Source organism: Scardinius erythrophthalmus (assembly GCF_964197995.2).
Source record: "Scardinius erythrophthalmus genome assembly, chromosome: 17".
NCBI classification, from domain to species: domain Eukaryota; kingdom Metazoa; phylum Chordata; class Actinopteri; order Cypriniformes; family Leuciscidae; genus Scardinius; species Scardinius erythrophthalmus.
Window position 1 is genome coordinate 35,547,968 of NC_138237.1, and position 17,491 is coordinate 35,565,458.

Here is a 17,491-nt window from a genome sequence, read left to right on the forward strand (position 1 = left end):
AAATGGTGTGTTCAAGTCATGTCAGAAAGATCGTGTATACGCACTGAATCCATATAAACGGAAAAGCCATCATGATGTCTTAATTATGAGCGGGAAACTGTGAATTTTCTTTGAACCCAGAGTCTCCAAGGTGGTGGTGGTCAGTGAGAAAATATTTTTTTTTTAGAAAAGGTACATCGCCATCTTGCTCTGACTTGAACGCACCTGATGCCGTAATTACGACTTCCCAACTTGTTAGGGCTCTGACTCCGAACTTCGTTATTCAAATATTTAAAAAAAATAATGATATTCGAACGAATATTAGGCATCCTTTAATATTCGAACCTGTTATTAGCATTATTTTTTGTTAAATGTGTTTGCTTGTAAACGTTGTTTTCAATTCAGATTCCGAGGCTTTTTCACGTCTGGTGAAGTTGTGAATCGCGAGCTCATTAGCAAGGCTATTTTTGGTCATCTGGGCTCCTGTAGGTGACGTTAGCGTCCTGGTTAGGGACTATTTTGTATACCAAAACAATGGCTGCGCCAACGCCTAACAACCACGCCTGACGAGGAGTTCGAAATCACTGACAAATTGAAAAGCAACGTGTGGCGCTACTTTGGGTTACCAAAGAAACAGGGAAAAATCACAAGTAAGGACAAAGTCCATTTTTTTTATAAAAAAAAACAAAACAAAATTGAGGCCAGGGGAGAAGAGTTGGAAAGTTGGAGAGTTGAACTGAATTGTTAGTCGCGTCACCGGTGTTGCTTGTGGCAGCTTTTAAGCGCTACGCAGGCGTCAGCCAATCAGATCGCCTATGCAAATTCCCTAGCGCAGACGTTAGCCAAATGCATTCATACAACACCGGAAAAGTTATGTGATTGGCTGTTGTCACTATGACGGTCGCGTCAGCACCAAGTTTCAGACACGCCATCCGTCGAGTGTTGATGCCAATGCCTCGTGTGAATGCAGCGTAAGGCAAAATGGGAAACACTTTGGGAGTTTTGAGGTCGTCATCTAATTGGTTGAATTCTACAGGACGTGTGTGTCACGTTCTTTAACGGTCCACATCTTGGAAGAAGGAAGCAGTAGTGTTTACAACTGTAACAAAAAGCGCTTATCATGATCAACTTAACTCTAGATTTTCAAAAGTATGTGAAGTTCACAGCATACATAGACTCTTTAAAAGACGTCCAAGAGTTTTACACACCGGTCTGTTATTGTAGGAACACCGGCTTTATATTTTCACACCCCTAAACACAACGCTGAACTGTGATTGGTTGCCTTACATGTCATTCAGACGGCCTCTTGCGTGGTCCTTGGCCAATGAAAGCTGCTAATGAGTTAACACTGTCTGCCGCCAGTCTGAAGGTCTGGCTACGAAAGACTATGACGAAATTCCAATCGGAAATGAGCATCCCTATGCCCTATCCACTCCGAAGGGCAGAACATGGCCATAAATGATTAAATTGCTTCCTTGAAGTGACTCACTACATGTTCCCTTCACTAACAGACCTGTGAGGGCCCTTCATTGAGGGATTCAGGTGTTCACTTTTCGCTTGGAACGTTCCTAGAAATGGCGTCACCTTCCTGAAGTGCCTTTCAAGGGTGCAAAAACTTCTCAAACGGAAAGCTGGCTCCTGTCGAGGTTGTGTCCTTCCTAGTCCAGTAGCCTCGAGTCCTCCTATTTATGGTGCTAACATATGCTAACAGTTACCAACAAGAACAAATTCTTAAAGATATCTTATTTAACAAGTTAAATTATTGGTATCCCTTCCCCTAATTTATCGGATAGTGTCTCTACATTCACGTTATGAAAGGCACAACAAATCTTGAATGACCCAGACCACCCACTATATTGTATCCCCCTGCCTTCTGGCCGCAGGTATAGGTTACCGATGTGTAGAAAGGCCAGGTATAGTAAGAGTTTTGTTCCTGTATCTATACGAGCTCTTAATACATAGGAAATCGGCCATTGATACGTCACTTCGCTCTCTTTGTTGTTGTTTTGTTTTTGGGTTTTTTTTTGTTTGTTTTTTTGTGATGTCCGTGATTATTTTTGATTGTATTATGATATGTAGATAATTTAACGTTATGTGTGTTTGTGTATCCATCTATCTATCTATGTCCTCAGCATTAAACGCTTAAATGAGACGGCCTAGTAAGTGCGCATGGCTGCGTCACACATTCATCACGGCATTTAGTATTTCATACTAAAAAAATTAAAAATCTTTAAATTAACTGGCTTTCTATTAACTGAATGGCAGTGAATGACAGCCGTCTGAGGTCTTCCAGTGGCCTACATTATTAGCAATTTAGTGTTAAGTGATTAATTTACACCAAAACAAAAAGATAACATGTTTTGAACATGATGGTGTCTTGCATTTCATAATGAACTCAGACAAGCTCAAGGCCAACTCGTTCTCCGTTAGTTCTTTTTCTTTTTCGTGAATTGGAATGTGTGCAAAGTATTGTGGGTGATATAAGGAAGTGAGGAATAGACTTAATGTATCATTCAAAATGAGCTGAATGAAGGACACGAAACAAAGGCTGCATTCAAAGGCTAACTCAAACTGAGATGGCCTTCAGCGACGCTTGACGTAGCGGTGCATGACGTAGCAGCCTTACTGGGCTAAGCTGCTAGCTCGCTAACTGACAAAACAAAGAACAGGAAACATTTGGCTTTTCAGCTTCGGTAATATATTTGACACTTAAAAAACGTTAGGCTAGTATATTTTCATGATTACAAATTAATACTAATAATCAGACACCGAACGCAGCCCACCAATAACATCAGGACATCCACTGGTAAGAATGTAGACATACTAACTACGAGTACAGAGACCTGGCAACTTCCAGAGACAAAACTTCTGTCGGTGTGAATGGGGTACAAGTACACTCTTTAAAACACTCTTAAAAACAAAAGGTTCTTTATAGTGGAAAAAGGCAATTTAGTCAAGTGATGAAACACCTGCCTTGGAAATCTGAAATGAGGACGAGACACAGGCTCTCTGTATGAGCAATCCTCCAGTAATATGTTATCCACCTGTTGTGATATATCTCATAAAATCTCAGCAAGATCACGGGAAGGAAGGCAATGCGGAGGAACGTCTACCCGGCAGACTTACATCAAAAGTACAGTCTCACTGAAGAAATCAGCCTTCATGTTATTCATCAAAACGAGGCTAGCTTTACCAAAGACTACTAGCAACACGTTGGATGATGTGAAAATATAGAAGGACGGATGAAACGACAGCAGCTGATACTGATTATCTTGTGTAGTAAACAAGCATTGTTCTCATGAATACACGTCCCTGAGCGGCTGTAATGAAAGGTCTATCTATGGGAAAGGAAATATGATCTGGGAGTGACAGACTGTAGACCAGAGGAAACATGATTTCGGCTTTAGAAATTATGGTGTTGGATTGACTACTCTTGCTGAAAAGCGTCCTTTCAAAATGTTACTTGATGGAGTTTTAAATTATGGTTCACAATTTTTTAATGTTTTGAAAGAAGCCTGTTATGCTCACCAAAGCTGCATTTAAAAAATAAAATAAATACAGTAAAACCAGTAATATATTTCTATTTAAATACATTGTAAAATATCACATGATCCTTCAGAAATGATTCTAATATGCTGATTTGCTGCTCAAGAAACTTTTCAAATTATTATCAATGATGAAAACATGAGACATGTGACCGTGATAAATTTTTTCATGATTATTTGATGAATAGAAATTTTATTTAAAATATATTTAAAATAAAAATACAATCTAATAAATGTAACAAATCTTTACTTTCCCTTTTAATCAATTTAATACCTGCTTACTAAATAAAAATATTATATTTCTTTCAGAAAAAAATCTTACTGTCCCAAAATGTTTTATAGGTGGTGAATTAGCAGCAATGTTTGAAATGATTTGGACAGGTTCACAAAACCGGTCTGAATGACTTGTTCATGATTCAAACTGAATACAAACACGTCCAACAGGTAATGACCCTGGTTATGGATTATAATGAGCTGAGAACTACACAGGGATCTGATTCAAAGCACATTTGTACTAGTGAAGTGAACAAAAGGTGAAAAGAATGTTACTTTCATACCCATTAAAGCTCCTTTTACTGTCTCAGACCAAATTCAATAATTCATTTCCTCTAATTTCCAATTACAACAGTTAGGGTACATTTACACGACAACAAGGTACTAATAACTGTAAGGTTTTTCCTTTGCATCATTCGCGTACGAAAACATTATTCCATGAAAACGCTGTATTCTGCTGCCAGGCCAGTAGTTGGCGCTGTCACTTTGTAAAGAAACCCTATGCCGTCTATAGACTGAACTCGTGATATACATGCGCGTGATGTCACCGTTCTCACAAATTCGCGTTTTTTTGTATTTTACACGGAAACGATAATGGTATCGTGGTGTCGTGTAAACGAATGAATGTTTGACGACACAGCCTAAAGAGCCTTCCCTGATTGTGCTAATCTCATTTCTGTCTATTCATTAAAAGTCTAGGTAATCAACATTTTCAAGATTGAAAAAAGTTCATGAAGACATCATAAAACTAATCCATATGAAGCAAGTGGTTTAATCCAAGTCTTCAGAAAAGACACAATCACTTTATATGATGAACAGATTTTATTTATTTTATTCACATATAAACATTGATTTACGCAGCACATACATTGTGCACATCAAATACGGTCAGAAGCTCAAACGTTTGTGCACCCAAAAAAATTATCGTATAATAAGTGCGTGCATGCAAAAAATTACTTTTATCATTAGGCATATTTCAGCTAAATCAATATTTTTAGTCACATTAACACTGAATCATTTTAATAATTGTTTTTCTTTTATTATTTTAATCAGCTAGAAGCCATACAAAGAAATAGCTCTCTGTAAGTCACTAAATGCTGTTACCAGAAATGCAGTAATGAACTGTTAAAAAAATAAACTACAGTCCTGTCATGTGAAATGAAATAGTATGAAATGTATTAAACAATGTATAAAACGGCCAAAGAATGAAACCTTGAAAATAATCAATATTAAAAAATAATCTACTTTATCTGCAATATTCAAACTTTGCCTGTATAAAAGTCTAGGTAGGCGATCTATAAAGAGCTTTATTGCCAAGTATGCTTTCACATACAAGGAATTTGTCTTGGTGGAAGAAGCTTCCAGTGCACAAACAGAATGACAGTGATAACACAGATAATAAAATTTAATAAGTAATTAAAAATACATATAAAAAAAAAAAAAAAAACACAGTATGAATGGCTGATTATGGTGCTCTGTGGCGCCAACCAGACGGCAACAGTTCAAAGAGAAAGTGGCCTGGATGTGAATGATCCAGAATGTTCCAGAATGATTTCACCAACCCTTTTGCTCACTCTGGGGATGTTCCTCCTGAAGTCCACAATCATCTCCACTGTTTTGAGCGTGTTCAGCTCCAGGTCATGACTGCAACAGATAACCAGTTCTTTAATCTCCTTTCTGTGAGCAGACTCGTCACCGTCCCGGATGAGGCCAATGAGTGTAGTGTTGTCCGCAAACTTCAGGAGCTTGACAGAGGGGTCTTTTTGCAGTGCTGTCATTGGTATACATGAAGAAGAGCAGTGGGGAGTGAACACAACCCTGCTGAGGGGCGCTGGTGTTGATGGTGCATGGTTTGGATGTGAATTGTCCCAGTCTCGCTGGCTGCTGCCTGTCTGTAAGGAAGTTGATGCTCCACTGACAGATTGGGTGGGTACCGAGAACTGGGTACGCTTAGTCAGGAGGATATCCGGGATGATAGTGTTGAAAGCCGAGCTGTAGCCCAGGATCCTCCCATAAGTCCCAGGTCTGGAGAGATGTTGCGGGATGTAGTGCAGTCCCACGTTGACATCCAAGCAAACTGCAGGGGGTCCAGCAAAGGTCCAGTGATGTCCTTCGGGTCTTTCAAATGACTTCATGACGACGCAACATGTCTGAAGTCATTTAGTCCTGTGACTTTGGGTTTCTTTGGAATGGGGAAGAAAGTGGAGCATTTGAAGCAGGAACGTCCTTCGCACAGCAACAGTGATCTGGGGCCAGATAGTCAGTGAAACGGCATGGGCCTGGTGCACTCTTTGTCTACTGTTTCGGGAAGACCTGGCACATATCCTCTACACAGATTGTTGGGAGAGGGGGTTGCTGAAGGTGTTAATGAATGCGTGGAGAGGAGGCTAGAACGGATGAGGGGCGTGAGACCGGATTTTTCAAACCTGCAATAAAACTCATTCAGGTCATCAGCCAGTTGTTGATTAGACACAGTGTGGGGAGGTGATGTCTTTCAAGACTTTCCACACTGATGCTGAAAACTGTAGAGTAGTTTTAGAGTAGTTTCTCTTAGCCACTCTGATCTCCTTTGTCAGTGTCTTTTCAGCCTGATTAAACAAGACTCTGTCCCAACCTTTGTAGGGGCATCTTCTTTGGTCTGACTAAGCTGTCTGAGTCTTGCTGTGAACCATGGTTTGTCATTGTTGTGTTAATTAAGTCCTGGTAGGAATGCACATATCCTCACAGAAACTGATATGATGTAACACTTTCAGTGAGCTTGTCCAGATCGGTGGCAGCAGCAGCTTCAAAAACACTCAATCTGTGCACTCGAAACAGGCTTGTAATGCCCGATCTGTTTCACTGGTCCATGTCTTTACAGTCTTTACTACAGTTTTAGATGATTTAGATGAAGTTTTTGATTGTAGGTAGGTATAAGATGAACCAGATAGTGATCAGAGAGCCCCAAAGCTGCATGTGGGACGGAGTGATATGCATCCTTTATTGTGGTGTAGCAGGGGTCCAGTATATTACTGTCTCTACTGGGATATGTAACGTGCCGTCTGTATTTTGGCAATTCACGGGAGAGATTTGCATTACTAAAGTCCCAGAGAAGAATTATAATAGAGTCCGGGTTTTGTTGCTCCATGTCTATGATCTGATCAGCCAGCTGTTGCAGCGCTGCGTTCAAACACGCTCGCGGAGGAATGTAAACACTGGCGAGAATGAACAAGGAAAACTCCCACGGTGAGTGGAAAGGCTTACAGTTGATGAAGACTACTTCTAGATCGGGACAGCACATCTTCTTCAATGCTTTTACATCTGTACATTCATTGATGTAGAAACATGTCCCACCGCCTCATGATTTCTCTGCGGATTCTGCATTGGAACAGCTGGAAGCCCAGATTTAACACGCTGTCCGGGATGGCTACATTCAGGCAGGTTTCCGTGAAACACAGAGCATCAGATTTTTAAAAAGTCCTTACTTGTTCAGGACAGGAGAAGAAGTTTGTCCGTTTGTTGCGGAGGTTTGCCAGATGGATGCTAGGCAACGCCGCAGAGCTGCACTAGCACGCTTGTGTTCTGACGAGTAATGCTACCTATCAGATTGTGCTACCAACTATTTTTTGCACTGTTTTAAGGGTAGGGTTGATATGGATGTTAATAAATCCTCAAACCACATGAAAATGATGCTGGTAGCATTTTTTCACAGTTGAATTGTGCTACCCACTGTTTTAAAATCTCAGCGGGAAGCACTTGAGCCACCGGCCTTGCTCTGTTCCCACGGCTCTCAGCCCCGCACTACACCTGGGGGTAAGGACAGACGAGGTGAAAAAAAAAAAAAAAAAGGAGATGGAAGGATGAGGAGAGACAGAGATGAGTGAGGAGAGAGAGGGATTAAAAAATTCTTGGTCCGGTTCCCAAAATGCACTGCCGCTCGGTCCCCAACCAGTCGAGAGAATTTCTTCGCACTGGATGCCCCAGGTGGGCGGACTTCCCCTGATGGCCGGCAACGGCTCCTCCTCGTGGGAGTCCGCCAGTGAGGCCCAGTTCCCGCGGCACCTTCTCCTCCACATGCTGGCGGCTGGATGCAGACCCAGATGTCGGCAAACGGTGACATCTCCTCTGACCCAACGGCAGCCACCCCTCCATGCTTTGGTGCGAGTATCTCAGTCCCCTCACCGATCCCTCCAGCTCCACCGCCTCAAGCATCCTTGGCAGATTCTGCTCAATCCAACTCAATGGCACCTCGACTTCCCCACAGCGGCGAGGGCTCTATGACAGCGCTTCCCTCCTTCCTCCCAGGTTTCGGTACCAATGTAACAATGTACATAGTTCAGGGAAGAAGGAGGAGAGAACCGGCAAACATTTAACATAAAACTATAATCCAAAAATAAACAATAAAACTGAAGTAAAGCGGCAGCCCCTCAGGGACCACTGCCGCACAAACATAAACAAAATACAAAGTAAAGTCCAGGCCTGGACCTCTCATATCTTGCACTGTCGTCACTCCACCTTTTATCCTTCTAGAGCTCCTCCGTAAGACTCGAGACGGTGTGGCGCGCAGGTGACGCTAATTAGCACTCGCTCCGTTCTCATGGCTCTCAGCCCCGCCCCGCTGGCCAAAGTCCAGATAATGAAAACCGGTGAAAGATTGTGTGGCGTGTCCTGCCGAATGTTCAGCAGTTCGTCCCTGGAGAAACTGAGAGGAATAACTAAAGACGGGACAAACTAACAAAAACAGTAAAACAACTGTGGAGCTACACACCGAGGCGGCTTGATGCATTGATCCTTGAGTTTAAGTATTGCGATTTAAAAACCATTTTAAACTTTTGAAGCGCAGTAAGCAGCCTAAGACAACTCATTTTGCCATATGCGCACACTGTCCGAGACTGTTTCTCAGTGCTGTCTGAGAGATATGCGCACTTGACATCTCACATTGAAGCACTGCACCGGAGCTTGATTCGTTTTGCCACAATCACGTGATCTGTGACATCCAAAGCTTCGTTTTCGCACACAACCATGTGACTGCTTCATATTCGGATTCAGAAATAGCGCGAACACCTTGCGCAGCTTGAGTGTCATTCACTTCTTTGATAAGAATAAATCATAACATGAATATTTGCATGTGTAGTTTCATGCATTTTCAATTTTAGTATTAATCCCCAGCTCACAAGTACTTCAACTGACCAATCCACAAAAATCTTCATTTGTTTTGATCATATATTCCTACATGAGCCTCGTCTATGGACTCATGTTTAGGACTTTGGCAAAAGTTTATGTGAATGAGGCTAAAGTAGCCGACAAAATTAGTTAATTTATTGATTTGTAAATGTATTATTTTCCATACATTTATTGATACATTATGCAAGTAAAGACCCCTGAAAGACTATTATTTATATAGATTCAATATTTGTATTGCCTTATATGGTTTTCACAACACAAACTGAATTATTATTTGAAACTATGGCTGCGTTTACACTTGACATTAACATGAGACCTGTATCCGGATTGTCCACATACACATTGAAAAGACAAGTGTAAACGCGCTTCTGATGGGAATGCTATCCAATCAGCGTGTCCAGGTTCGGAGGTAGTCGAGGATGCATTGTGATCGGATCTCAGTGTAATGTGAACGCAATCCAGCCATCGTGTCTGCATTCACAGGTGGATGTTCCCATCACAGCTGGCAATGTTCTCGGATACGTTTCTCTGTACCGTTTCCATTACGGCGTCTATCCACATTATTAGAACTAGCAGCTTCTTCATCCTCCTCATTTTGCAAGATTTGTAAAATGTCCCCCGGCTTACGATCCGATCTGCTTGATCGGATCACGGTGATCGCATGTTAATGCCAAGTGTAAACGCAGCCTTTGAAGAATGGCTGGGTCGTCTGGGACGCAAAAAGGCAAGATTTCCACCTTTTGACCACAAGATGTCGCTAGTGTGTGCACCATGTTGAAAAGCTTTGAGTAATGAGCCATTTTATGATACAGTTGAGGGGAAAGCATCAGTGCCTCACAAAGCTTCTTTTCAGCATCACTATTAAAGTGACAGCAGCCTAATATACCTGCGGCTGTCTGTGTTATTAATGTTAGAGAAAACAGGCTTGTAATGCCCGATCTGTTTCACTGGTCCATGTCTTTACAGTCTTTACTACAGTTTTAGACAAAAAGAGAAAATCTTGTACTGCTCTTGATTGACTGATTCACTTTTGTAACTTTATAAAATGTATTACACCATGAAGGCAATGCAGTGTTTTTAATACCTTACCTTTGATTACTAATTTATGAAATATTTATTTCTAGTGCTTGAAGTTGTAGGAGTATTTCATTTGCCCCCCCCCCCTCCCCCTCCCCCTCCCCAATTAAAATATATTACAATATTATTGTAATTAGTTTCTTCTTTCTTTTTCACAGTTTACTTATCTTCAGTATGCTTGTTAGGTTTTTTTTAGGCTCGTATTAGTTTTTTTTGTGACAAGAATTATGAAACTTCACATGGTATCCAACATTTCAGTATCATAAAAACCTTATTTAAAGCAAAAATACCCTAAGCAATATTGTGATACCATTATCGTGCAATAAATTACTCGTGCTATCAGATTTTGGTCACATCATCACACGCCCCTAATGTCCATAAACTAAAACACTTTGTTACACACTAGTTTTGTGCAGTTTGCACTTGCAGGTCGTCACTTTGTTGTGCACAATCTGAGGAATCTTATGCGTAGGCGTGCTGTGATCAAACTGGTGGCCTTTGCGCTAAATCTACAGAGTACAGACACACTGTGGCTAATGCTCAGGAAGTATGACTGTAGACAGTCTTGCTTAGGCTGATGTTTAGACGTGTCTTATAGCTCCGATGTCTGTTTGCACCTGAAAATGACAGTCTAATTACAAACAAGCTTGCATTTTGCAGTCCAGGCTTCAAATGCACAGACTATTCTGCAAATGTCAGAGGTCTCTGCTCGCCGAGACAGCAACAGCACACACTCCTTACACACGGGCACATGCACTCAAGGACAACTGAAGCTCTCTGAACATTTCAATTGTGGATTATTGCTTTAAACTACTGACTGACTGACTGTATAATTATACAAATATATATATAATTTACTCCATCACGTCATACTAAACATATAAATTTCAGATGCAATACAAAAGGATAATTTTTGAATAATCAACATTAGTGAAGCATCTAAATTATTGTTTTACAGCAACACTGAAATTGAATATAATGTTTGTTTGATAATTAATTAAATAACTACTGTATGCCTTCGGGACACTTGGAATATGGGATGAGTTGCATGGGATTATTTTATATTTGAATCCTTCTTTTTTTTAAGAAGGTCACAATTGCACAAACGGTGAGTAAAAAATAAGTGAGTTAAACTTTTGAAGTGAACTAATCTTTTGATTTTACAACATGCATTTGAGAAACTCAAACCTTAGGTTGGGTAAAGCACATAATCGTTTACTTATTCAAACCAGGACGAGAACACTCTTTAGAGGAAATATAAGCTCAGTTTCACAGCTGATTGTTTGACTTTTAGCACTTATTTCATGGCAAAGAAAAGTCAAATCCTACTATCAGTACAGGCCTCTGGGTGAAGTCCCAATCAAACCTCAAAATTCAGTGCTTGCTCCCTTTTTTAGTCTGCTCATCAGGCTACACATGGGTTCTTATAAAAGCCTGAATATATAGCACGCAGATGTAATGCTATCCCTCTTATACTATAGGTGCCCACCCCTGCAATGTTTACATGGAGACAGAATGACCTACTAAACATCTCTTGACACTGCTCACATTTCTACACTCCTGAGCCCTCACAGATTAAACACATCCGCAAAAACTGCATTAAACCAAAGGAATGTTGCTTTAATGATTAGCGTTGTGGGCGAGATCCTACTTTACTCTGACCTACTAACACTTCACAACAACACCCTGAACTCAACATGGCACCCTTCAAAAACAAATAGCGTCAACCTAACACGCTGCGATACTGCGCCAACGCCCACGCAATGGCGCTTTCTGATTGGCTGCGAGCAAACTCACGACCCGCCTCCGCATATTAATGATTGCACCAGTTCGCAGTCAATCAAGACCCGCCCCACTAAGCTCGGTTGACTCGACGAGCAACAAACAATATCGCAGGCCTCCACACGTTACGTAAACAGATGGAATGCAAAACATTATTTCCGCAAACTTTTAGTTTGCAGACAAACGCTCAATTCTGAATCATTTGCAAGACAGCAGGCAAATTAACTTGAGATTAATAGACTCGTTCAAACTGACCAGAAATTGCATTTTATTTTGCATGCGGGTTTTTTTTTTTGGAGCACGATCAAAAAACATTAAAATCAGTTGGGATGGGTGTCCATGTCCCAAAGACATTCTAGATAACGCGAAAACTATCGTGTTTTGTCATTTCACTTTGCATCGTGCGTGATGGGGGCGTGTACCCTTGCAGACTTATAGTAAGACACCGTAAAAGAATCTATGAATACAAAAAAAATACAAAAAATCTATAAATCACTGATTTTCCAATTCTAATAAGCTTTATTTAATGCATCTAATTTATATTATTAGCGTATTAGTCGATATCTGGACTGGGTTTGTACACTAAAAGAAAACTCTGGGGTCCTGCAATGTTCTAGAAGTTCTTGTGTAACTGAAAGCGAACCAACACCTCCTGCCCTTACTCAGCACCAATGACTGGCCAGCTAAGCAAACACGGGAAAAATATTGATCTGAAAGGACAAACGGCCACCTCAAGCTGCGAAACACGATAAAATATCGCTCTGAATCCAGAGAGATAAACAGACGAGAACGGGTTAGAGGAACTAGCGCTGCTTCAACACTATGGCCTCCGCGTCCCTCCCCTCTGCTAGCATAACTTAGCCAGAGAGCTAACTACAAGACACACTGTTTTTATCATTATTAAACAACTATTCTTGCACACTTCACTGCGTTGGCATAGTTAAAAAAGATGACTCACCTTTAAGCAACCCATTTATTAGAAAAAATGGTTGTAGCTCCAAATTTTAATCGTCTCTAGGAAAACTTAATGTCATTTCTTCTCAATCCACGCCGTCTTCCTCTCTCTGGTTTGTTTTGTTTATCTTCTTCCTGACGGGTTCCTGGAAAGCGCGTGACTGCCTAGTCACGTGGTTCTGCACCGACCAATCAAGGCGAGCGCTCGTTCCTGCCCCAAAACAAGTTATTTAAATACTTAAGCCTGAAAAATGGGGTTTCATACAATTATATGATATGAAATTATATGATATGAAATTATATTAATTATATTATATTATATTATATTATATTATATTATATTATATTATATTATATTATATTATATTATCGTTACGTTACGTTACGTTACGCTACGTTACGTTACGTTATGTTATGTTATGTTATGTTATGTTATGTTATGTTATGTTATGTTATGTTATGTTATGTTATGTTATAACCCCAAAAAGGGCAAGACCATATAGAGAACAACTATTTTATCTTTATCTTAATTTATCTTTTATCTTGATATTTTATCTTATCTTATATCTTATTAGGACACAAATTATACAATTTCATGATTTTCTTTTATTTTTTATATTAATGTTTGTATCGCCCCTTTGGGGGTAGAAATTCACTGAAAACAGAATGTAACGTGTAGCAACATTTGTAAAACATTTATTTTCTCATAACTTAAACTAAACATTCTTTTTAAAATTCTGTTGAACAATAAGTATAATGCCTATTTATGAATATATTAGCCTACTGTATAATATTTAATATGCAAATTTCTAGGGCCTATAACTTATCAATATGACCAAAACTTTGCTGAAAAAAAACCTGTTGTACACAATCTACTTCATGACTCCCGTCATCTCATTGATAGTTCATACTTTTTTTATATAAAATAAAGTATTTTTATAAAGTAAATGTAAGATTTTACTGTTAACCTTTACTGGACTGAATCAACTCGGGTTTATTTGATTATTCATACATCATTTTTAAAATTCTTTTAAAAATATTTCATGTTTATGTTAAATATAAGACACGAAAGGTTTTTGGGGAACTTTTATTTATCATTGTTTTGCAATGCATATATGAGCCATTTTATACCCCTAAAAGGGCAACATATCCCCTGAGATAAAAACATTTATAGACAAATTTCAACATAAACATACAACAACTTTTTAAACCTGTAAGCCCCGTTCAAATATTGTAAATATGTGAAATGTATCTTTCATCTGAAGCTGGGTAGATCTCCCACAACAGGGGGTCATGTTGTTTTTAAATGCTGCCCGCGAGCTAAACAAAGAATGAACAAAGTCACCAGATCAAAATACTCACAAAAAACACAATTTTCACCATGAAACCAAGAAATGACTGCCTTTCCCCACAACCTCTCTAATGTTTGTATCCCCCATAATATAAAAACCATAGGGATAATTTATAATATAATATAATATAATATAATATAATATAATATAATATAATATAATATAATATAATATAATAAAGTTTTGTTGGCTTTGTTGTGCCATTGTATGAATTTCTTTACAAAACCTACCTTTTTCTGACCCGATGGTGAAGGAAAAGCAGTCAAGACGTGTTCGGCACACATGGGAACTCCTTCAGGAATGTTGGACCAGTATCTCAGGATGTACCTCGAGTAGTTTGAGTGAAAGCCCGGAGTGTTCAGAACAGGAATCTAGGTTAGAAGTGAACTTTTTTTGTCATCGACTTTTTAAATCAATATTTGTATGCAAGTCAAGTCAAGTCATCTTTATTTATACAGTGCTTTTTACAATACAGATTGTTTCAAAGCAGCGTTACAGAGAGAACAGGAAAATAATGAAACAAAGTTTGTTTCCAGAAGAAAATAGCGTCACAGTCCAGCTTATGTAAGTTCAGTGATGTTTCATTTTTGTAGTAAAAAGTTATTAATTTAGTTCATATATATATATATATACAGCCGCTCTGGAGAAAACCTTGATGTTATTGCCCAGCTCAGTCCAGTTCTCATATAATGGTGTCAATGCAGGCAGATTATGTATATGATACACACCATATACACACACATATTGCAATAATCACAAAAGTGGAGTATGAAGGCCTGTTTGCCAGGTGATTTGCACAATCTAAAAAAAAAAAAAAAATGATTACAAGCATTCATCAATATACCCAAGCCCATATAGTGGAGGCTTGCGCTTTATGGATCACAGCGGTTTCTCTATGTGGTACGGAAAAATACAAATGAGTAATCTCATATTTCATATTCTCATATTTTATTGGGGGGATGTTTACGTATTTTTGAACTGTACAACAGAGACAACATTAGATTAAAAGCTCATTTAGGCTTTCAGTCCTCTGCACAGACCCTATGGCCAGGTTCAACTCCCCACCACATGCCAGCGTGACATATCCCGATCTTCAAGAAGACGGAGCTGGATGAAATATTCTGACTGATACCAATCCACAATCTGACTTGTGTTGCAGCCTGGAATCATAATCACATCACAGCGTGTTCATTGGAGACCTGACCTCAGCCTGAGCCAGTCATCCTGGGATCCTTCCTTGCCACTGTGTCGCCTCTGACTTGCTAAATTGGGGACACTTAATATTCAGCATTATTGATTTGACTGCACTGACACTTGGATGAGAACTGAACTGAGCTGGACGATGACATGGCTGTTTTCTGCAGAGCTGCTTTATGAATGAATTGAACTCGGATAATGTGTTCCAGTGTTGTGCCGAATTTCGACCCCTGCCAAATTATTACCCCCCTAGTATTGGTAGGTTTAGGATTAGTTGTGGGGGAGGGGTTAGGATTAGGGGTGGGGATAGGATTAGGCAATCAGGTACCAAAGTTTGTTTGGAACCAGACAGAGACCACCTCTTCAGCTGTGTCACGGTACGGTTGTTTGGTCCACACACGAGTGCGATTGATGTATTCACACCAGCCCAGAAGATCTGCACCAAGGGGGGAAACGAACTTGAGTTCGATTCAATCGAACCAAACAAGACAGGTGTGAATACACCCTTAGTGAGTTCCTGGACTATGCACTTTTATTAAGTGGTTCCCCTTTCACTAGAGGAGGACCCTTCCCCTAAATATTTTTTGTCCTCAAGTCCAGTGCTCTGCGTGCGTCCGAATCCGGTGGGCCAGAGTCCCCAGTTGTCTTGGCCACTGTACCTGAAGCAACTACGGCTGTCCCACGGCAGACCCACCAATGATGTCGGTGTGAGCGGCTGGCACTCTGGTGGTTTCCATGGGCACCCAAGTTCAGTGGTCCCGTATCTGGGGGTCTAAGACAAGGGGGTAATCTTTCAGCCGAAACTGAAGCTTCCCCGGGCGCCGCCATTGATTAGCGGACCATCACCTGCTGTTAGCATTCCATTGACTCCCATTCATTTTGGCGTCACTTTGACAGCGAATAACTTTACATCTGAGGCATTTGAAGACTGTATTTGTCCATTATTTATTTCTAAAGAAACACGACATTGTATAAAAGGCTCCATTACCTTGTATCTTACGTTATGGCCCGTCGATGAAGTTTTTATAAAAATAGGCTAACGATTGCGTCATAACCACGCGACTCTCTGTCGCACAGTAGAGAGATTACCGTATGCACAGGAGGAGAAGCTCGCGGGCAATCGGGGGGACGTGGAGGCAAAATGACAAAATAATTCATCAGAATACTTAGCAAAAGTTGCTCCTGCTCCAAGCTCATGGACAGCTCCTACTCACACTCTCCGTCTCTGCAAGTTTCAGAAGGGAATGATTCAGATTTCTCTTGGCACAGCTACTAGAAGACAGATGGGTTGCTCACGTCACATCTACGTCGTCAAGCTCAGTTTGAGTCGGCGCAGTACGCTCAGCCATCAGGAAGTGAGTGCATCTAATTGACTTCACTTTTCTCCGTTGAATCCAATGGGGTCGCTGTGTCCATTTCTTTTACTGTCTATGGTCCAAGAGGTCCTTCCACTGTCGGCTGTGCTTCCTGTGATGACAACCGCCATTTTGTGTGTGTGGGCCGTATACACTTCTCCTGCTTCTCCTGAGGTGGCGGCGACCGCTCCAGCTCCTCCCGCAACAGTTTGAGGAGCGTCTGGAATACACTCCTTAAGGTCTCCTTTGCTATCTGAACATGAACATTGCCTGGACTCATTATGCTTGATTACTTCCAGTTGTGTCATTATCCTCTTAAGATCTGCCTTGTATAAGCCCTGGGTTTTCATTCAGACTTTGCAAAGTCTTGTTTGTGTTACACTGCATTTCTGAGCGCTTTTGCTGGTTTCCTGGATTTGGTTGCCTTGTGTTTTGACCATTTGCCTGGTGTGTGGATTACGACTGTGGATTTGGCTCAAAGCTTGTCTGATGTTGTCTGTCTCTTGAGCCAATCAATGGCTACCAGGAACAGGATTGGTGAGATGACGCATCCTTGCTGTACCCCTGACTTCACTGAAAAGTTAGGGATACAAAAAACCCAAACTGCAGATAGAATAGCTCAGTCACAGTGTAACCATCCATAGGCATGCAATATCTTCCACAAGGTGTCACGGTGGAGGCTGTCAAAAGCCTTTCTGAAGTCAATGCAGCGCCGCCGCTCCCACCACGCGCTGTGCGTAGGGCACCAAGTGCTGAGGGGGCACCAAAAATAGCCTAATGAAAAAAAATATTATTTCATTAGCCTATAGAAATA

At 40.5% G+C, this 17,491-nt stretch overlaps 1 protein-coding gene across 2 annotated transcripts in view; it reads right to left on the reverse strand.

Moving 5' to 3' along the window:
• The window catches only part of crebrf (creb3 regulatory factor), a 33,759-nt gene extending 20,840 nt beyond the window's left edge, over window positions 1-12,919 (reverse strand). Inside the window, exon 1 of one of the 2 annotated variants that reach the window (XR_014031913.1) lies at window positions 12,778-12,913. The gene's annotated coding sequence lies outside the window, so the exon portion shown is untranslated. Of the gene's footprint in view, window positions 1-12,777 lie in introns of both variants that reach the window. The other variant, XM_081390396.1, reaches the window with a different exon arrangement.
• Between the last annotated feature and the right edge of the window lie 4,572 nt (window positions 12,920-17,491).